The 24856-nt window shown below is 42.8% G+C and overlaps 1 protein-coding gene across 1 annotated transcript in view; it reads right to left on the bottom strand.

Annotated features, from left to right (window-relative positions):
• Positions 1-9540, bottom strand: part of LOC137291424 (uncharacterized) — a 30245-nt gene extending 20705 nt beyond the window's left edge. The window contains exon 1 of the mRNA XM_067822760.1: positions 9493-9540. The gene's annotated coding sequence lies outside the window, so the exon portion shown is untranslated. The remainder of the gene's footprint in view (positions 1-9492) is intronic.
• Between the last annotated feature and the right edge of the window lie 15316 nt (positions 9541-24856).

Genomic DNA, 24856 nt, shown 5'->3' with positions numbered 1-24856 from the left:
CCACATCTACACCGACCACCATCACAACAACCACATCTACACCGACCACCATCATAACCACATCTACACCGACCACCATCACAACAACCACATCTACACCGACCACCATCACAACAACCACATCTACACCGTCCACCATCACAACCACACCTACACCGACCACTGTCACAACAACCACATCTACACCGACCACCATCACAACAACCACATCTACACCGACCACCATCACAACAACCACATCTACACCGTCCACCATCACAACCACATCTACACCGACCACCATCACAACAACCACATCTACACCGACCACTGTCACAACCACATCTACACCGACCACCATCACAACAACCACATCTACACCGACCACCATCATAACCACATCTACACCGACCACCATCACAACAACCACATCTACACCGACCACCATCACAACAACCACATCTACACCGTCCACCATCACAACCACACCTACACCGACCACTGTCACAACAACCACATCTACACCGACCACCATCACAACAACCACATCTACACCGACCACCATCACAACAACCACATCTACACCGACCACCATCATAACCACATCTACACCGACCACAATTACAACAACCACATCTACACCGACCACCATCACAACAACCACATCTACACCGACCACCATCACAACAACCACATCTACACCGTCCACCATCACAACCACACCTACACCGACCACTGTCACAACAACCACATCTACACCGACCACCATCACAACAACCACATCTACACCGACCACCATCACAACCACACCTACACCGACCACAATTACAACAACCACATCTACACTGACCACAATCACAACAACCACATCTGCACCGACCACCACCACCACCACCACAACCACAACCACATCTACACTGACCACATCAAAACAACCACATCTACATCGACCACTGTCACAACAACCACATCTACACCGACCACCATCACAACAACCACATCTACACCGTCCACCATCACAACCACATCTACACCGACCACCATCACAACAACCACATCTACACCGACCACCATCACAACCACACCTACACCGACCACAATTACAACAACCACATCTACACTGACCACAATCACAACAACCACATCTGCACCGACCACCACCACCACCACCACAACCACAACCACATCTACACTGACCACATCAAAACAACCACATCTACATCGACCACTGTCACAACAACCACATCTTCACCGACCACCACCATCACAACCACATCTACACCGACCACCATCACCACCACATCTACACCGACCACCATCACAACCACATCTACACCGACCATCATCACAACCACATCTACACCGACCACAATTACAACAACCACATCTACACTGACCACAATCACAACAACCACATCTGCACCGACCACCACCACCACCACCACAACAACAACCACATCTACACTGACCACATCAAAACAACCACATCTACATCGACCACTGTCACAACAACCACATCTTCACCGACCACCACCATCACAACCACATCTACACCGACCACCATCACCACCACATCTACACCGACCACCATCACAACCACATCTACACCGACCACCATCACAACCACATCTACATCGACCACCGTCACAACAACCACATCTACACCGACCACCATCACAACCACATCTACACCGACCACCATCACAACCACATCTACACCGACCACCATCACAACCACATCTACACCGACCACCATCACAACCACATCTACACTGACCACCATCGCAACCACATCTACACCGACCACCATCACAACCACATTTACACCGACCACTGTCACAACAACCACATCTACATCGACCACTGTCACAACAACCACATCTACATCGACCACCATCACATCCACATCTACACCGACCACCATCACAACCACATCTACACTGACCACCATCACAACCACACGTACACCGACCACCATCACAACCACATCTACACCGACCACTGTCACAACAACCACATCTACATCGACCACCATCACAACCATACCTACACGGACCACCATCACAACAACCACATGTACACCGACAACCATCACAACCACATCTACACTGACTACCATCACAACCACATCTACACTGATCACCATCACAACAACCACATCTACACCGACAGCCATCAGAACCACAACTACACTGACTACCATCACAACCACATCTACACCGAACACCATCACAACCACATCTACACCGACCACCATCACAACAACCACATCTACATCGACCATCATCACAACCACATCTACACCGACCACCATCACAACCACATCTACATCGACCACTGTCATCACAACCACATCTACACAGACCACCACCATCACAACCACATCTACACCGTCCACCATCACAACCACATCTACATCGACCACTGTCATCACAACCACATCTACACCGACCACCACCACAATCACATCTACACCAACTACCACCACAACCATATGAACATCATCTACACCATTATCACAACACCTCCACCACCATCAGAACAACCATATCTAGATCATTACACCACACAGTACAGTTAAACTGTCTTGCGATTCAAAATGTTTTTCACCCTCTATATCTAAAACTAGACGTAATATGAACATAGACAACAGTAGTGTGCCTCGCTTCACGACACGAATAGTTAATTAACAACCGAGACTTCATGATAACATTGTGTACCTCATTTCCCCAACAAGTGCACTAAGCCAACGTTTGTAACATTTATACAACACCTTTTTAATTTTTAATTTTGATCCCATTTCTTCTAATCCCTGGGATCTCTACTAATCAGTGAACATAAGTAACTTGAGATATACACGTGGGCGTCTTAAGACCCCCTGACAGAGACGTCTGTCATGCCTGGAGGAAGATACGCTAAATTGCACGAACCTACAAAGAAACGTCATCCAGACACAAAAACATGCAGCATCTTTGCGAAAAAAATTATAAAAAACACTATGTGTGCTTTCACCAAACAAAAAGTTCGATTTCCGAAAGTATTTGGCGGTAGTGGTGTGCACCTAGAAGTCCATAATACTGGCTGGACACAGGTCTAAGCGGGTACTGGTCTTCATCTATCTGCCCATAGGTCACCTAGGGACAGGGAGCAGGTGCTTTACATGTATACCTACACCAGTGGGGATCGGTCAAATATAAACTGACGAGCAAAAGAAAGTACACAGGTGTTATTGTTGCGGCAATCCCAAATATGCGTTCTAACGAGTAAAATGATCGAAGAACATTGATTGTATAGAACACAACTACCATGATACTTTTTTTTCAAAATGCAACCAAAACATTTAAACGTACTTTGCATGAAGTTTTCAAAAATTGTGATTATTGTTCCATGCACGAGCAATTTTGTACGAAGGGTAAAAAACATGTTTGTCGTGAAGACTGAACAATTACTTGACAAAAATCTCACGGGAAAATTCCAATATTGACGTATGCGCCACGAGAATGGACTAAAAGAATGTCACAAATGGCTTTTTCCAAGGACATTGGGTTGCACAAGACAAACCATAATTCGGCTGATTAACCGTGTCACTATGACAGGCCAGACATGTGATCGACCCAAAAGTGGACGTCATTAAGTCACAACACCCCACGAGGGTCGCTATCAGCGGGTTATCCACCTATGCAATCGGATGCTGACGGTGATGTCATCAGCTGCAACATAACTGGGTCATCGCGTGAGCCCATTCACAGTGACCAGACGACTTCGTGCTACTGGCGAGTGACCTTGACCTTCCAGCATCGTACGCACCGTCTGTAGTGGTCGCCACTACGTCACTGTTTATTATTACAATGTCATTTTGTTGATAAAACACGTCTATTGCCGTGTGCTTCAACATACAGTTTCCATTTCATCATAAGGTTTTGATATTTAAATCTTATTGGAAGAAACACAACCTGTGTACTTTCTTTTGCCCGGCAGTTTATTTTCTCGGTCCAGTCACCCATATTAGCGTCATGGAGTTTCGGGCCAGAGCAGAGAGGTATTTATTAACATAGACGCCAACTTCTTAATGAAATTGCATTAATTGTCGAGTGTAGATGAGAAGGCACACAGGATCCGTCGTCCTTTCAATACATGCAAGTTTCAATAATTCAAACCAATTCGAGACATCGCGACGACAAAACAATTGTTTAGTGAATAAGAATCGCATGGGAATGACGAAAACCAAATTGTCTCTCATCTACAATATATTACGCCTCGGTAAATAGTTTAACTTGTGAAAATACACCTCCCGTACGTGACCGAAATGAAATGACTTTGCGCCTCCAAGTCTGTTGACTGGACAATTACACTCAGTGTACTCCAGTATACAGAATGAGCAGTCGGTCCTTGCTACCTCACGTCCGACTGTGTAGATGTTATCTTTCATACTCTCTTAGAATCTGTGGACTGTAGTCCAGGATGCAATCCATCGGCAAAGTGACGAGTGGAAGGGTTATTCGCCGGCAACCCGGCGTTCAGTAACCACAGCGTTGTGTTGCTTGCTTGACTTGGGAGGGGCTTGATTATACTGACAATTAATATATCATCACAAATATATTTCCCCTAAAATGTAATGTAAATGAATTCAAATATGAGCCCTTAATATTTCAATGCATATCCAGTCTTACCAGTCATGGTCAGACAGGAACACTACTGAGATTTCGTTCAGTCTTTCCCTTTCCAATCCTACTATTACAACTTAATGAATCTTGTATTCCCCTCTGTTCAGTGCAGTGTGACTGGTTGACCAATGACTGTCTGTTCTTTAGAGTGATGCTGTAATAGTCGAGTACTCACAGATATAGCCAGGTAACCCTTTCCTCCACCCCACCAAACCCAACACCTACCGTAACCCACCGAGTCTTGCCTGACGTCACGTGACTCTTTGTTATTTCGAGTTTTGTAACATACCATATACCTACCCCCAGTGATATACTGTAGAAATACTACTCCTATTACAGACATACGTGCGAAGCAACTAGGCCACACTTACTAAGGACACGTTGTTGGCATGCATAATTATTCCTCTTTTCCACATTTTAACTTAGCAAATGTGCATTTGAAAATGCACTTCCGGCGAATAACACCTCAGTCTAAGCAGTGACAGTGACAATAAGTATGTAAGATTATATATAAAATCTGATGACATACAAATGCACTTGAAAAAAACAAAACAATGCAATCCCTCATTCAGCTATTAGTTTCCTTCAGCTAAGCATGCCGGTGAGACTGGACCGCCGATTGAACGATCTCCTATATACATGACGTGCCATAACGTATGTTTTCACGACTTCCTTTCAGAGATCACATGATAATTTCAGGAAATGGATTTCTCCTTGCTCTTTTTACCACAGATTATATAGTTGATAACCGGGAAACAAAAATGCCAGAAAGCCAGTAATGTACAACAGAAATAGTATCATTTGTCTGAGTAGAATAAAAAGACCATTCTCTGTGTCCAAAATGATTAAGCTGTGTTTGCTTCAGTGACGATTACAAGAGACATATGACTTATACCTGTCTCTAACCTGAGTAAGCCACAAGTTTAGGACTTATAACATTCACGATTGATAGCATCAGTGTGTGTCCCTTTCTGACTCGACTGTTTTCCCATCATTGCCACACAGCAGCAAACAAACGCCATTGTCTGTCGGTTCCGCTGAGGTGTCGGGATGACATATTACCTCTCTGTCATACGGGATTACGTGGCAGTTTTTTCAGAGAGCGATGAAGAAATGACAGTGAAATAGATAAATGGTACACATAGGAAAGTGTCGAAAATATGTTTTTTCTAGGCAATTTTTCGCATCGTTACATCACCAGCGCTGAGGTCTCTTAATGGCCCAGCATCCCCGCTAGGTGCGTCGACAGAGGGAGTGTACTGCTGACACGCAACGCCAGAGAGGGAAACTGTTTCACTACTTAAATACTTAGTGTCTCTTGCCGCTCCATTTATATCATTCACGAAATAGTCTGTCACCTTGCCCTAGCTCAACAACGTCTGTCCTCGTAAGTAGTTTTGTAAGTTACGCAGCGAGTGCACTCCCTGTGTCATTCAATGTGCCGTATCTGAAGGTCATCTGACACAGTCCTATATATATAGTGAAAACCTATGGTCAAACACCTTGGTGATCACCGTGTTCCCCTGCTTGAGCGGAAAATGGTAGTCGCTAGTAATTTTATTGTGGAAGATTGAGTTCATTTCAAAACGAGCGACAGCCATCTCAGACACATCCAGACACAGACGTAGCGTACGTGCGCCTGTGTTAGGTGGTACGAACTCCATTGGTTTATTAATCGTATCAGCTGAAACTCCTGTCTACCAACAACAAACTTCCGCCTGCCCTCACATTTCACAGAAACAAGGGACAGGTGATGGCGGAGTAGTCTTGGCGGCCAAGAATTGGAAACATGACGCCTTCTTTTATTAAGCAGTCGTATTTTCTGATTTACGATGGTTTGTTTGAACTTTAGTGAACATATGTTGTGTACAACACGAGTATATGCCCAGTATAGCTGCCATCGATCAAGACGATCTGAAATTACCGGACTCGTGACATTTAGAATCTTTAAGAAATCTGTAAATTCCCTGCCTCCAGAACCCATGCACTCTCCCCTGATTCCAGGCGCCAGAGAAGCGGTGACTGGCGGCATCACCTCATTGACAATCAATAGCGCCATAGAGATAACAAAACTCACTTTGCTACCTCCATTTTGCATACATTTGAAACAGACACCTGAACAAAACATGGGCAAGTCTCATGTATTCTATTGTAACCTGAAAAAAGAGAAACACTTAAAGAACCTCTTCAACCAGTGAGCCAGGCAAGCGAAATGGCGTGTGTGTTACCTAACATTGTTACCGGCGGAGAGACGCGCAGCACATGGTTGCTCCATACCTCTGCCGCACGCCACACCGGGGTAGCAATCTGTACGTATGTAATACTTGAGGAGAATGTCGTGCAGGCCTGTGAGGTCCCCCACACGCACACACATCTGGCCTCGCAGACCCATGCTCGCAGAGGAGTGTTCCGCACCCTGATAAAGTTGTCATTCCATGTACACCTCGTTCGCATCAAACATTTTTTTCTATTCCAAATACATGTACACGAAAACAAGGTATATCTGAACACTTGTACTTGAAAGCATGAACACTGAGTGTTTTCAGGGACCGTTCTTAATTTATGGATTAACAGGGTGTGGGCGGATGGATGTGGGCTGTGTGTTCATTGAATATGCTTATCCATTAACATTGTCACTACCCCTAAGCCATATTATTATGTTTATTTCGCACAGTGAAGCAATGCTCCTTAATATCATGAAAACGTCATACGTATGTATACGTGGAAACAGGCTTTCCTATAAATAACAGATGACAGTGTTTCGTGTGATTTAGGGGTTGGGTTCCTGTCTTACGCCGCACACAGCAAAATCTATCTACATGGCGGCGACCTGTAAATAATCGTGTCTGGACCCAACAATCCAGTGACTATCACCATTTGCATCGAGGCAAATTGGGATACGATGACGTGTTAACCACGTCAGCGAGCGAGCCTGATCATCCGATCCCGTTAGTCGCCTCTAAGGACAAGCATGGGTTGCTGAAGACCAGTTCTAACCCGGATCTTTACGGGTGATGTATTAGAGGACTGTGCTCCAAAATGGCACAGAGTTGCGACCCTTCAAGGTACGATGTTTCGATTCATAGATTCCCATTGAGCTTGATTCTTGGAGTCAGCATCAGCCGAAGCACGGATGTTCCCATTTGTCAGGGGTCAATGACATTGCAGGTATGGGCTTCCCTCAACAACAGGACAAACCGTGACAGAGTTGAACTACTGTTTAATGTAGAGGTCTCATGAACTCACCAAATTTGTCCTAGGGGTCTGTAATCACCATAAAATGGATTCTGACACGAAATAATCAGAGTCTGGAAAATGACTTCAACTTATAAATAATCATATAGTAAGATCAAGCTACCGCTGAAGGGGTCGTCGTCTGCGCGTTGTCTTCGGCTGTTTGTATACAGACAGCTTCACTAACCAACATCAAAATACAGAAACTTAAGATGACGTGGTCATTCTGCATTGTACCCTTTCCTTGATCAGAACTGGCATTCTGTTGTATAAGATGCATTACATTGCGATATTTAACAAAGGAGCATACATGGTTATATTTCGCGATGCGCAATACCACTCACAATTAGTTGAAAGGGATTGGAGTTGTGGAATATGGACTCGTCCACCATTTAGGGTACGTGGTACGTTTCTGTATTTCGACTTCGTTTGAGAATGGGGTACATATGTCTGTAGTAGCTGGGCGACAAGGACCCCCCTCAGCTATACACATTAACGTCCCCACAGGATCACCAGTACACCGACTGCCAGAACACACCGCATGCAGCTGCTCCGTTCAGTTGCTGCTTACGGAAGACCTGGTCATCAGCTGAGACTAGATCTCCTCATGTTATTATGACTACTACCTTGGCTAAAAGCAGGTCTCAGATAGGATCAGCTTAGAATAACGATAAATATAATAAACAGTCTTCCAAGTGGTTCCTTGAAAGTTGTCAGTCGCTGTGTGTGGATCGCCAGGAGATCCCTATCTACTGGCTAATACCTCACATAACACGTGTTCTCAAGAATAAATTGATATTTACAACTTCAGTCGGGCCATTTATGATAACAGCCTCTAATGGCGCGTACCTGCGAACTTGCATTATAATAGCCACATCTAACAGATGGTGGGGCTCGCGGATGTATATCATGCGTTGTCAAACTGTTTCCTGTGATTTGCCGATACGAAGGATATGTGCTAACATCACACAAGATAGTTCCCCAGTGTATATTCATCCTGCGTAGTCCCTCTTTCGTGTTTATAGAAAACACGTGTGCTCGCAAGAATATCATCAGCTACTCTTCTCCTTGTGCGTATTTTTAGAAAGGTCACATCAACTGGAAGGTCATCTTGTCTCAAGTTCCTCTGCAGTGCAACAGAATCACGTGCAGAATGGCGGACGAACACAATGGTTTGCGTAACATTCTTGCGATTGCATTCACTCGAGTGAATCTTCGTCTAAAACATTTTCAATGTCATATACGAAATAATCACATTCTGATTATTGTAGCGATTCCGTATTTTCGTTGTAGATGGAAAGTAAATTTCGCGTTACACAGGGAAGAAAGGCCTGCTATGTTTGAATTAGCAGACATCTGCGCTTGTATTTACCCCAGATTCAACTAACGCTCATTAAATGATGGGACATTTGGAATCGCGATGGGAGGCTACTGGAGCTAGCACTTGCAGACTTTACAAACTTTTTCCTGAGTTTTGTTTGTAAACAAAGATGGCCCATTGGGTCACTATTCGGGTGTTACATGTTTATTTGTCAAACAGAAGTCCAATCTAGGAAATGTTTGATGGTAGATGTTGGCTGATGTGTGAAGGGAAGCCCCAGACAGTCAAACTTACCTTAGACAGTATCACTTCATCCGTCTTGTCTTAGAACTTCAAGACGCCATTTTCTCGACCAAAATCAGTCGCAGAAACCAGGAATAGATAGAAGGGAGGTAACTCTAGTTTACATAACACCATCTGGACCAGCTGGTGGGTGGTTCTGGTTACAGGTAATTGTTGACTACAGTGCCCCTACTGCTGCCACGCTGGTCGTGTGTGTGTGTGGAGGGGAGGGGGGAGGAGGGAATGTACGATGATGATTAAAGGAAGTGAAGTGGTAACTAGAGATGCATCCACATGCTGACGTTCATCTCACCTATCTAACAGACAATCTGAATTCACTGACACAATACGCAATAACGTATCAGTTCACAATGGCGGCGATGACAAAAACCTGTTCATTAAGCACCTGACAATCGCTCACTACCTACCTGACACTCTTTCTCACTACCCACCTAACACTCGCTCTCACTACCCACTTGGCAACCAACCGCTCCCTGTCCACCTGGCACCCGCTCACTACTCACTTAACACACTCCCAGTACCAACCTCACATCCTCACTACCCACCTAACACTCTCTCACTACCCATCTAACAGCCATTCACTACCCACTGAACATCCTTACTATCCACCTGACTCACGTTCACTTATCTGCACAGCAGTAGCCCAGTACCCGCTCAATTATTCTCACAGATATTTATCGTCATGACATCTTTACAATCATTTCATCAAATAGTGCATGTGGACATCAACGGCAAGTAACACATGTGTCCACATCACCAGTAAATAGCATGTGTCCACATCACCAGTAAGTTGTATATGCGTCCACATTACCTTTACATAGCATGTTTCCTCATCCCGGAAAATAGTATATCAGCCCACATTAACGTTAAATGGCAGGTGTTTACATCACGAGTAAATAGAATGTGTCCACACCAACGGTAATAGCAGGTGGTCACTTCGACAGTAACTAAAATGTGTCCACATCACCAGTAAATAGTATATGTGTCCTCATCACCAGTATGTAGAAAATGTGTCCACATCACCAGTATGTAGAAAATGTGTCCAAAGCACCAGTGCATTGCATATGTTTCTACATCACCAGTGAGTAGTAAACTAGTGTCTTAAAGAAACCCCACCATTATGAAAATGATTGTTTAGTTTCAAAATAGTTGTCAATCTGTTCGAAAATAGCTAAAAATATTTCTCTCGAACACAACATGTCTATTCCCAGTGAAGACGTTTACGTGCATTTCGTATTTAGTGAACGAAAACGAATTTACATGCGAAAATTGGAAAATGTGCACAGTGTTACCCGTATCAAATTAGGGTACAAAATTGCCCAGGTTTGTTCTCTTTCATCATGTCAATTGATTGATAACCAGGACTGACATGATTGACATGCCTCTTTTATACGTTGGGCAGAGGGAGAGAGCAATGCCACAGCTAGTGGCAATACAAGAGCATGTGGCTAGGACCATGAAATGCTGCAAATCCACCATCGCTAGACCTGCCAAACGTTTACGACAGACTGGCAGTACTGTAGACAAACCAAGGAGTGGTAGACTGAAGGTCATTATCCAACGAGAAGACTGACTGGCAAGACGTGCCACACCGACAGCAGCGAAACTGGCGTAGAATGCTCTTTAGTGACCAAAGCAGGTTCCACCTCTTCAAGTCTGACGGACGAGGTCGCCCGATCTGTCCCCATCTGAGAACCTTTGACCAACTGGGACATCGTGTTGGAAACGCGAAAATCATTTCCTCACGAGGAACACTTCGGCACTTTGGCAGAGGAATGGCGTCGGATCTATAATTAAGACGTCAGTTCGACGCAGGGTTCTGGCCTGTATCACTGCTTGGGGTGGCTACTTATATTGAACAATATGTGCTGCCCAGATAGTGGTAAAATCTTCCAGTCCATTCTTCACTGGTTATCGAATGCAGGACAATGTCTCCAATGTCATTCATGTGCCAGTATATCACGAGTTGCGTTGTTATTCTTCTTGTTATCCATTAAATACTGTCGCCGAATACTGCTGAATGTGTTTTACACACAAAAGATCATTTAATGATACCATAATTTGTCTTTGTTTAGTTTTAGACCAGAATAATATTTGAAGGACGTATATAATGTGGCCGTTGAAGGGTCTCTACTCTTTCACCATTGTAATGCTCACTGACTGACTGAAGACTGGGGCGTTGTATGGAGAAATAATCTGTGATATCAATGAATACACCATGACAGGTTTGAGAACATGACGAATATTTATCAAAACAAACTGTGAAAGGTTTAAAAAAAACCCCACTTTTTTCATTCCATGATGTGTTGGTTTATCTGCTTTCTGCATTTCTATAAGTCGTAATCTATCAAGTATAGCCACATGTGTGGACGATAGCGCCATTACTCTTCTGAATGGGGCAATGTGTTTATTCAGCACGTAAACATTTCGTCTTAATGACGGAGACTTTAAAATCGTTTTATTCCGTTTTCCACTGCAGAACTGCACTCAAATCACCTACACACAACACGCTATCGGGATAGGAAAACCTGCGACGTTTTTTTCTGGCGCATGGATAAAAAGTGACGTGAGGAGTGTGAGAGCTGTGGATATTTATGCACAACTTTGACGAACGACATAGTCTTATCTCCAGCATATCACTTTTGCCTATCTACCCCCACACAACACACTTCAGTCACTACCTGCAGTAACGGGCAGCACACGTGTGCTATCACTGACACCGTCAGACAGTCGACATAGGAATGTCCAGGCCCATTTCCAAACTTCCCAAACCTACTTCATCTGTTAAACAGGATATTATCCATCAGTGTTTTTTAGTATTTAGGAACGTACAAGAATTTAAAGGGGATTTGGCATAGATATCGGCATAATTTATTCACAGAGACGGTTCCTGCAATGACGTAATGAGGTTTTCATTTGATACATTTCGTTCATGTTGATCGGGTCAGTGCACCCAGATCTGGGTAGATAACGATAGGTAATGGGTAGCATAAGGTTCCACGCCACTCCGATGTCGTAAATCCCTGTTTCTCCAAATTTTCCATAGCCAGGTTATGCTGTCCTGGAAGGATTCCAGATTTTGAAATGATGAAGGAGTAGGCTGCGAAGATGTGAACTTTGAAGTTGAAACTGAGCCTGTACAACTGTAGCTCTGACTAGGACTGCCCTGAAGCATACCGGCATGGATGAGTTAATTCACGTGAAGAGTCTCCTGGTCCTAGCTGTCCAGTCCTAGAGTTGATTCACCGCATCTACTATTTCATCGCTATCCACTGCCATCATGATTGTTTCTTCACTGATGTTCATTTCCCAGTCACCTCGTTTAATTTATCATCACCATTCATTTCCCAGTCAACTCGTTCACTTTATCATCACCGTTCATTTCCCACTCACCTCGTTTACTTTATCATCACTGTTCATTTCCCGGTCACCTTCTTTACTTAATCATCACCATTCATTTCCCCGTCAGCACTCTAACTTTATTATCACCGTTCATTTCCCGCTCACCTCGCTTACTTTATCATCACCATTCACTTCCCACTCACCTCGCTTATTTTCTCATCACCATTCACTTCCCGGTCACCTTGTTTACTTTTATCATCACCGTTCATTTCCCGGTCACCTTCTTTACTTTATCATCACCATTCATTTCCCACTCGCCTCGTTTACTTTATCATCACAATTCCTTTCCCAGTCAACACTCTAACTTTATCATCACTGTTCATTTCCCAGTCAACACTCTAACTTTATCATCACCGTCCATTTCCCAGTCACCTCGTTTAATTTATCATCACCATTCACTTCCCACTCACCTTGCTTACTTTAATATCACCGTTCATTTCCCGCTCACCTCGCTTACTTTATCATCACCATTCACTTCCCACTCACCTCGCTTATTTTCTCATCACCATTCACTTCCCGGTCACCTTGTTTACTTTTATCATCACCGTTCATTTCCCGGTCACCTTCTTTACTTTATCATCACCATTCATTTCCCACTCGCCTCGTTTACTTTATCATCACCATTCATTTCACAGTCAACACTCTAACTTTATCATCACTGTTCATTTCCCAGTCAACACTCTAACTTTATCATCACCGTCCATTTCCCAGTCACCTCGTTTAATTTATCATCACTGTTCATTTCCCAGTCAACACTCTAACTTTATCATCACCGTCCATTTCCCAGTCACCTCGTTTAATTTATCATCACCATTGATTTCCCACTTACCTCGCTTACTTTATCATCACCATTCACTTCCCACTCACCTCGCTTACTTTATCATCACCATTCATTTCCCAACACTGCTCATTTCGGAGTCATTTTATGTTTACTCCATTGTCACTGTTCATTTTACCAGTCACCTTGTTTACTTTCTCATTGATGTTCATTTCCCAGTCACCTTGTTTACTTTCTCATTGATGTTCATTTCCCAGTCGACACGTTTACTTCGTCATTGATGTTCATTTCCCAGTCACCTTGTTTACTTTCTCATTGATGTTCATTTCCCAGTCGCCTTGTTTACTTCGTCATTGATGTTCATTTCCCAGTCGCCTCGTTTACTTCGTCATTGATGTTCATTTCCCAGTCACCTTATTTACTTCCTCATTGATGTTCATTTCCCAGTCACCTTGTTTACTTCGTCATTGATGTTCATTTCCCAGTCACCTCGTTTACTTCCTCATTGATGTTCATTTCCCAGTCGCCTTGTCTACTTCCTCATTGATGTTCATTTCCCAGTCGCCTTGTTTACTTCGTCATTGATGTTCATTTCCCAGTCGACACGTTTACTTCGTCATTGATGTTCATTTCCCAGTCGCCTTGTTTACTTCGTCATTGATGTTCATTTCCGAGTCACCTTATTTACTTCCTCATTGATGTTCATTTCCCAGTCACCTCCTTTACTTCCTCATTGATGTTCATTTCCCAGTCGACACGTTTACTTTGTCATTGATGTTCATTTCCCAGTCACCTCGTTTACTTCCTCATTGATGTTCATTTCCCAGTCACCTTGTTTACTTTCTCATTGATGTTCATTTCCCAGTCGACACGTTTACTTCGTCATTGATGTTCATTTCCCAGTCACCTCGTTTACTTCCTCATTGATGTTCATTTCCCAGTCACCTTGTTTACTTCGTCATTGATGTTCATTTCCCAGTCGCCTCGTTTACTTCGTCATTGATGTTCATTTCCCAGTCACCTCGTTTACTTCCTCATTGATGTTCATTTCCCAGTCACCTTGTTTACTTCGTCATTGATGTTCATTTCCCAGTCACCTTATTTACTTCCTCATTGATGTTCATTTCCCAGTCACCTTGTTTACTTCCTCATTGATGTTCATTTCCCAGTCACCTTATTTACTTCGTCATTGATGTTCATTTCCCAGTCACCTTGTTTACTTCCTCATTGATGTTCATTTCCCAGTCACCTCGTTTACTTCCTCATTGATGTTCATTTCCCAGTCACCTTGTTTACTTTCTCATTGATGTTCATTTCCCAGTCACCTTGTTTACTTCCTCATTGATGTTCATTTCCCAGTCACCTCGTTTACTTCGTCATTGATGTTCATTTCCCAGTCACCTCGTTTACTTCCTCATTGATGTTCATTTCCAAGTCACCTTGTTTACTTTCTCATTGATGTTCATTTCCCAGTCACCTTGTTTACTTTCTCATTGATGTTCATTTCCCAGTCACCTCGTTTACTTCGTCATTGATGTTCATTTCCCAGTCGCCTCGTTTACTTCGTCATTGATGTTCATTTCCCAGTCACCTTATTTACTTCCTCATTGATGTTCATTTCCCAGTCACCTCGTTTACTTCCTCATTGATGTTCATTTCCCAGTCACCTCGATTACTTCCTCATTGATGTTCATTTCCCAGTCGACACGTTTACTTCGTCATTGATGTTCATTTCCCAGTCACCTCGTTTACTTCCTCATTGATGTTCATTTCCCAGTCGCCTTGTTTACTTCCTCATTGATGTTCATTTCCCAGTCACCTTGTCTACTTCGTCATTGATGTTCATTTCCCAGTCGCCTCGTTTACTTCGTCATTGATGTTCATTTCCCAGTCGCCTTGTTTACTTCGTCATTGATGTTCATTTCCCACTCACCTTATTTACTTCCTCACTGATGTTCATTTCCCAGTCACCTCCTTTACTTCGTCATTGATGTTCATTTCCCAGTCGACACGTTTACTTTGTCATTGATGTTCATTTCCCAGTCACCTAGTTTACTTCCTCATTGATGTTCATTTCCCAGTCACCTCGATTACTTCCTCATTGATGTTCATTTCCCAGTCGACACGTTTACTTCGTCATTGATGTTCATTTCCCAGTCACCTCGTTTACTTCGTCATTGATGTTCATTTCCCAGTCACCTTGTTTACTTCGTCATTGATGTTCATTTCCCAGTCACCTCGATTACTTCCTCATTGATGTTCATTTCCCAGTCGACACGTTTACTTCGTCATTGATGTTCATTTCCCAGTCACCTCGTTTACTTCCTCATTGATGTTCATTTCCCAGTCACCTTGTTTACTTCGTCATTGATGTTCATTTCCCAGTCACCTTATTTACTTCCTCATTGATGTTCATTTCCCAGTCACCTTGTTTACTTCCTCATTGATGTTCATTTCCCAGTCACCTCGTTTACTTCCTCATTGATGTACATTTCCCAGTCACCTTGTTTACTTCGTCATTGATGTTCATTTCCCAGTCACCTCGTTTACTTCCTCATTGATGTTCATTTCCCAGTCACCTTGTTTACTTCGTCATTGATGTTCATTTCCCAGTCACCTCGATTACTTCCTCATTGATGTTCATTTCCCAGTCGACACGTTTACTTCGTCATTGATGTTCATTTCCCAGTCACCTCGTTTACTTCCTCATTGATGTTCATTTCCCAGTCACCTTGTTTACTTCGTCATTGATGTTCATTTCCCAGTCACCTTATTTACTTCCTCATTGATGTTCATTTCCCAGTCACCTTGTTTACTTCCTCATTGATGTTCATTTCCCAGTCACCTCGTTTACTTCCTCATTGATGTACATTTCCCAGTCACCTCGTTTACTTCCTCATTGATATTCATTTCCCAGTCACCTTGTTTACTTTCTCATTGATGTTCATTTCCCAGTCACCTCGATTACTTCGTCATTGATGTTCATTTCCCAGTCACCTCGTTTACTTCCTCATTGATGTTCATTTCCCAGTCACCTTGTTTACTTCGTCATTGATGTTCATTTCCCAGTCGCCTCGTTTACTTCGTCATTGATGTTCATTTCCCAGTCACCTCGTTTACTTCCTCATTGATGTTCATTTCCCAGTCACCTTGTTTACTTCGTCATTGATGTTCATTTCCCAGTCACCTTATTTACTTCCTCATTGATGTCCATTTCCCAGTCACCTTATTTACTTCGTCATTGATGTTCATTTCCCAGTCACCTCGTTTACTTCCTCATTGATGTTCATTTCCCAGTCACCTTGTTTACTTCGTCATTGATGTTCATTTCCCAGTCGCCTCGTTTACTTCGTCATTGATGTTCATTTCCCAGTCACCTCGTTTACTTCCTCATTGATGTTCATTTCCCAGTCACCTTGTTTACTTCGTCATTGATGTTCATTTCCCAGTCACCTCGTTTACTTCCTCATTGATGTCCATTTCCCAGTCACCTTATTTACTTCCTCATTGATGTTCATTTCCCAGTCACCTCGTTTACTTCCTCATTGATGTTCATTTCCCAGTCGCCTTGTTTACTTCCTCATTGATGTTCATTTCCCAGTCACCTTGTTTACTTCGTCATTGATGTTCATTTCCCAGTCACCTTGTTTACTTCCTGATTGATGTTCATTTCCCAGTCACCTTATTTACTTCCTCATTGATGTTCATTTCCCAGTCACCTTGTTTACTTCGTCATTGATGTTCATTTCCCAGTCACCTCGTTTACTTGCTCATTGATGTTCATTTCCCAGTCACCTTGTTTACTTCGTCATTGATGTTCATTTCCCAGTCGCCTCGTTTACTTCGTCATTGATGTTCATTTCCCAGTCACCTTGTTTACTTCGTCATTGATGTTCATTTCCCAGTCGACACGTTTACTTCCTCATTGATGTTCATTTCCGAGTCACCTTATTTACTTCCTCATTGATGTTCATTTCCCAGTCACCTCGTTTACTTCGTCATTGATGTTCATTTCCCAGTCACCTTGTTTACTTTCTCATTGATGTTCATTTCCCAGTCACCTTGTTTACTTTCTCATTGATGTTCATTTCCCAGTCACCTCGTTTACTTCCTCATTGATGTTCATTTCCCAGTCACCTTGTTTACTTTCTCATTGATGTTCATTTCTCAGTCACCTTATTTACTTCGTCATTGATGTTCATTTCCCAGTCACCTCGTTTACTTCCTCATTGATGTTCATTTCCCAGTCACCTCGTTTACTTCCTCATTGATGTTCATTTCCGAGTCACCTTATTTACTTCGTCATTGATGTTCATTTCTCAGTCACCTTGTTTACTTCGTCATTGATGCTCATTTCCCAGTTACCTCGTTTACTTCCTCATTGATGTTCATTTCCCAGTCACCTTGTTTACTTCCTCATTGATGTTCATTTCCCAGTCACCTCGTTTACTTCCTCATTGATGTTCATTTCCCAGTCACCTTGTTTACTTTCTCATTGATGTTCATTTCCCAGTCACCTCGTTTACTTCCTGATTGATGTTCATTTCCCAGTCACCTCGTTTACTTCCTCATTGATGTTCATTTCCCAGTCACCTCGTTTACTTCCTCATTTATGTTCATTTCCCAGTCACCTCGTTTACTTCCTCATTGATGTTCATTTCCCAGTCACCTTGTTTACTTCCTCATTGATGTTCATTTCCCAGTCGCCACGTTTACTTCGTCATTGATGTTCATTTCCCACTCGCAACGTTTACTTCCTCATTCCTCATTTCCCATTTATCGTAGCTATATGCTCATCACTCAACACTTTTAACCACCAGTGTGTTGTATCCAATACTGCATCACTCTATCTTGATTGGCCGGGATGTTCCTGTACATGGAACCTTAAACAACCAGTGCATGTGCCGGATTGCAAAAAGTAAAATATCTGAATTATCACGATTCTGGGTTCTTGTTTATAATTGTGGCATATCTAACAACGCATCGAGGATATGCAGTGCAAACTTCATTTAAGGTCATGTGCACTCAGCTTTGGTTATCACACGCAACACTGAGTTACTTTCAGCTTCCTAAAATGTCTGTACACCGTCAGTGTGGGGCAGAAGGCCACTACCTGTGACGTGTTGTAAAAACGTCCAGTCACAATATAGAGATTGTACCAAAACTGCTCGTTGAAGAAATCCCAGCACTCTAGGGCTTATAAGAGCGTGATACTGTTTCCTAGAGTATATTCATGGTTTGGTTTGGTTTGGTCTGGTTGCATGATGTATTTTGTATTACCATGGTAGCAATGCATCAGCGCGTAAGAGAAATTAATGTATGAAACTGCAGTGATCGGTCAACTGGGTTCCGTTGTATTTGATACGACGAACTCCAAGGGACCTGGAACATCAATTCACAGAGTACCTGGTTCCTAAAGCGAGATCCTGAGTTTATATGTTAGGTTACCATTTTGAAATGAGTGAGCTCCGGTATTACTCTCAGTATCTGGTCCATTTATTGAGGTAATATTGCATTCAGGTAACTCTCTACTGTCAGGCAATCCTGAAGTGTATGGTATCTCTGGGGGTTTTAGTTGTGTTGACAAGTTTGATTCCTCGTTGATAATATCCACAATTCGAAATGAAGACTAGTACGCAATTGCCGGTGACGCCTTGTAACATCGACGCAGATCTGTTGTTCTCGATCAATTCAAACCAGGGCTATATAAGACAACCAGTTGATGTACCCTCACTACACCAGCCCAGCCAGGACAATATAAGACAACCAAATGATGTACCCTCACAGCCCCAGCTGAAACAGTGGTATATAAGGCAGTTGATGTACCCTCACCGCCCCAGCTCAACCAGGGCTATGTAACCCAACTAGTTGATGTACCCTCACCGGCCCAGCTTAACCAGGACTATATAAGGCAACCAGTATATGCATATGTTTCAGAACTAGGCATCTCTAAGCTCGTACCGATTTGGTGAGAATATTTAACGCAGGAATTGCACAAAAAGATTCCGGGAACATTCCAGTCACTACTTCAAAGGTATTCCGTTACATTTCGCTTAGTACGTATGCTCTTGGAACAATGAACGTAAACCATTAATAGCCGAACAACATACCTTAATTAATAGTTTCCTATTAACATAGACCATACATCAAAAATAATATGAAGTAAGTTATTTCCCATTACCGATTAGCGAACCTCTGCTATGATGTTTTCCCACAAATGTTGTCTGCTATAGAGCTATGTCGACTGTCTGGGTCACTGTTACCCCTGGATGCGTTTAAAACATAATTCCCTCTAACTATCCATCGGGAACATGTCCAGTATGAGATATACGTATGGAGCATATATAGAGAATTTCACTCAAGTGTCTACTGATATCAAATATATCAACATGAGTTGATAAAGTAACAAAAATATTTTTACCTTTATCAACGGGTGTTGATACAACTGATATCAGAGGACACGAGGGTGAAATTCTCTTTATCACCCAAAATCATTCTTCAGTGGTTTTCAATGAAAAATGTACATCTCTGTGAACATCAATGTACACAGCACTGGCATTGGTTTTGCAGTGCAACGATGTCATAGCATTGTGACGTCATCTAGTTCACGAAGTCATGGCATTGTCAGCTCATGGTGCAAAATCTACTGTCAACGCGATATCTCCTAGATCTCACGCAAGCGATATCTTCTGTGGAACATAGTTTGGATGATAAATGTCTGTAACAGCCTCAAGTAGCATTCTTCATTACTCTCAGTGTCGCGGTATTTGTTCTGCTATTGAGTTGCGTCCCCTGATAGCGCGTGGATATACTGGTCCATGGTTAGGATCCAAGTTATGGTACCTGTTAGCACCATGTCCATGGTTGTCTGTATGACGAAAGTCACTTACAGATTTCCTACCATGCTCAGCTGACACACCAGGACAGAACTTAGATGCTGTTCAAAGTAGCCTGAAACCCAACTGCTTGTTCTGACAGACCAGGTGGCCTTTCTTGAAACTGCTGCAGGGAAAGTTGTTAGCCTAGGAGAAGGACATACCTATTGAGTCCAAAGTGTTAAGTCACCGTGATCCTGTGACGTCACAGCATCCCCATGTGACCGGAAACCCTCATGGAAATTGGATGTTGGACCTCATCATGCATTCACAGCACAATGAGATTTCAAGTTACTTGGGGACGCTATGACGTCACAGTGACGTCATCTAAACATCGGACTCGGTGGACATGTCTTCTTCCAGGGTGAGTCATCATGAATGCTTGAAGGAGACATCCAGAACACGTGTGTCATATCTATCCCCACGAAATGCACGAGCGCTGTTGTGGGTACTGCTGGATCACCATGTCAGGATGAACAGACGTTATTTTTCAAAGAAATCGAAAACCACCTAAAAACGGCAAATCACTATGGGTCTGTCATTTCCTTTAGCGGGAGTAAATATAGCAGTAGAGCTGAGAGTAACGTGGTGTTGACCACCGCGTGATTTCAACATACTCAGTAATCTGTAGCATGACATCTACATTATTTCAGTAGCCGGTGTGGTAAACAATGCTGCATGGTCTTTATGTAACTGTCAAATACTCCCACCGGACACACAAGTAGACGCGAGAGTTAGGAACGGATTTGATTACTGTTAAAACCTCAGTGAGTCAGTGAAGGGAAACGATTAAAAAAATGAAATGACACATAATGAAAAGTGCACATAGAGATTGTTTTCTGGTCGAGCTACGCTCGCAATGCCTGAAACTGTGTTCGTGTTTCCGCTCACTTTGACAGGCTCATTCATTTTCCAATTTTGTGAAAACGATACCAACACGTTTCAAATATAAACAATTTTGACATTAATTTTATCTGTCCATCTGTCTTTTCTGGAATAAAGAGCCGTGTTGATCGAATGTAATTGTATGGAACCCTCTCTAGGTCGTTCCCATTCGGGGACGAAAAGACCATATGTTGATTCCTCTGCCTGAATCTCAGTGTCAACCAAGCGACAGGGATCATCTTGGATAGTGTGGGGTCACACGAACATGGCTATGGGGATATGCAGTGACAGAGTGACAAATGTTGTTTGTGACAGGCTCAAGCTGGCCCAGCTCAAGACCATGCAGAACCTGCACAGTCTTTACTGTCTTATTCAGTTTCCTTGAGCAAAGTGATTACAAAATACGGTAGCGCGCACAGTGACACCGATATGCATTATACATCCTTACAGAGGCCAATATGTGTATACAGGTAATGACCATTTCGCGGAAAGATTTATGTTCTATACATGTTTCCATACACTGTAGCACTGTAACCAGAGCTTTTCTCTGATAAAACAGGATACGAAGCAAAAGCTCTGTGAGATAATGACATTACATAAATCCCACAGGCTGGCGTGAGTCTGACAGCTCTCCTAAACAAGCGACATAATACACCTTATCAGGACCGAATCCTACTTCTCCGAAGAAATTTATATTTCATTTAAAATGGCACCGTTGATTTGACGGGTGGAATACCTCTGACGAGGCTGCGCAATATAATCGGTTTACCGGTATTTACCGGTTCAGACATAAAATCTTTACTATTGCGATACCCTGATCGAAAACCAGTTTTTCGACATGCATTCGGAAAACTAAGTAACAGTCGGAAATTAACGAATATTTCCCTTCTTCACACCGCCGGAAATCAAGTCCGGTTTGAAGTTGTGTTCTTAATTTTCCTTCAAGTGTTTGGCAATGTTTTGGATCTGAACGTTATAAATAAGTACTCATTATTGACCAGTGATCTGCGATATGTTCTGATCAGGTCAAGCTGCTGTCTAAAATCTCGGGGAGTGGAAAATCTGGTTCAAACCAGTAACCACTGTGTTGATGTCAAAGTGTTATTTTCCTTATTTCCTTCATGTTGACATGAATAATTTTTTAAATTAAAACTTCATCAAGCATAGTGATATTTTTTTCATTTTGCTTTATAAATCAAGCATTAACTCAATTGTAAGTACACTCTTCAAAAAAAAGAAACGCAAGACCCAAATATCAATGAAAATGTGGTGTTATTCAAGGACGTGTAGATCAGCGGAAAACAAAGATACATGAATGACACTTTATGGAGCAATGCATTGCTATCTTATCCATATTTCATGAGAATACCAGTCACCACAGTCATTACTGCCGTCCACTAGGTGGTGTTGAAGTCAGTACCTCGTATGACCACCTCCAGCTGATACCACTGTGTTACGACCTTGACGTACCCGTCTATCCATCTGAAGCCAGAGGTGTTCGATTGGGTTTAGATCCGGGGATCTGGAGGGCCAGGGGAGGGTACTGATGTTCTTATTGGCCAGGTAGTCCACGGTGGCACGTGCTGTGTGTGGCCTGGCGTTGTCCTGTTGGAAGAGCTGCCGTTGACGGCAAACAAGGTGAAGGACGTGCGAACGGAGATTCAAGTCGATGTATCGATTGGCCATCAGATTGCCTTGGACAAGCACAAGTTCCGATCTGCGGGTGTATGTGATCGCTCCCACACCATAACACTCACTTCACCGTATCTGTCCACCTGTCTGATGCAGTTGGGAGCAAAACGTTCATGACGTCGTCTGTAGACACGGACTCTAGGTCTTCCTGTCGAATTTGTTTGACGAAATCGATCCCACAATGGAGTTTTTGTGCTGAGATGAACGTTGAAGATCCTTGCCACCTCACTCTTTGATTCGCCAGCTTGCAATCGTCCAATTGCCTGATTTCGATCGGCATCATTGAGACGTCCCATTTTCGTGTACAGTACTTGCAAATATTGTGAATGAAATTGTGAGATTCATTTACGTCTTTTATAATAACATGCAGTATTCATGCTTTGCATATGAAAAACAATCATTGTGCCTGATATTCGTGCTGCATGACATCCACGCACACCATGGCAGTCCTGATTGATAAAACCGTTCAAAATCAATTTCGGTTGCGTTTGATCAAGCACGATCTTCTAAAACATTCCAGAAACAATGTGCAACCCTATAAAAAATGTTTGAGTTTACATATGTTTACAAAATTGTAAGCACCATTTTTGAATTTCATTTTGCGTTTCTTTTTATATCCTTTCGAATCGCAATATACCGCAATATGGAAATTCTCTGCTATACCTACCCCTACCAGTGGCACTAGCGTGTCTAGTTAGATTCGCTGATACGTCTGAGTAAACCTATCCACCAGACGAGAAGAAGGTGATGTGGACATGTGGTCGCTGGGCAGGTAGTAATAGGGGATCGGGAATATTTAACGGCCGCTTCAGCCGTTTCCTCTACATTGTGTTATTTTAGGATTCTCATGTTTGGTGTACAGAGTGAGCAAATGACATTTCTTTAAATCAGCTCGAAGCATAACCATTGGTTTGGGGTTTACAGCATGTTAGCCATGTACTTCACAGTGCTGGTTTACATGTTAGCCATGTACTTCACAGTGCTGGTTTAAATGTTGGCCATGTACTTCACAGTGCTGGTTTAAATGTTGGCAATGTACTTCACAGTGCTAGTTTACATGTTAGCCATGTCCTTCACAGTGCTGGTTTAAATGTTGGCCATGTACTTCACAGTGCTGGTTTAAATGTTGGCCATGTCCTTCACAGTGCTAGTTTACATGTTAGCCATGTAGTTCACAGTGCTGGTTTACATGTTAGCCATGTAGTTCACAGTGCTAGTTTACATGTTGGCCATGTACTTCACAGTGCTGGTTTACATGTTGGCCATGTAGTTCACAGTGCTAGTTTACATGTTGGCCATGTACTTCACAGTGCTGGTTTACATGTTGGCCATGTACTTCACAGTGCTGGTTTACATGTTGGCCATGTACTTCACAGTGTTAGTTTACATGTTGGCCATGTAGTTCACAGTGCTGGTTTACATGTTGGCCATGTAGTTCACAGTGCTGGTTTACATGTTGGCCATGTAGTTCACAGTGCTAGTTTACATGTTGGCCATGTACTTCACAGTGCTGGTTTACATGTTAGCCATGTACTCCACAGTGCTGGTTTACATGTTGGCCATGTACTTCACAGTGCTGGTTTACAGCATGTTAACTTTGTACTTCACAGTGCTAGTTTACAGCATGTTAGCCATGTACTTTACAGTGCTAGTTCACATGTTAGCCATGTACTTCACAGTGCTGGTTTACATGTTGGCCATGTAGCTCACAGTGCTAGTTTAC

Source organism: Haliotis asinina, chromosome 7 (assembly GCF_037392515.1).
Source record: "Haliotis asinina isolate JCU_RB_2024 chromosome 7, JCU_Hal_asi_v2, whole genome shotgun sequence".
NCBI classification, from domain to species: Eukaryota; Metazoa; Mollusca; class Gastropoda; order Lepetellida; family Haliotidae; genus Haliotis; species Haliotis asinina.
This window is presented reverse-complemented; position numbering and strand designations above follow the sequence as displayed.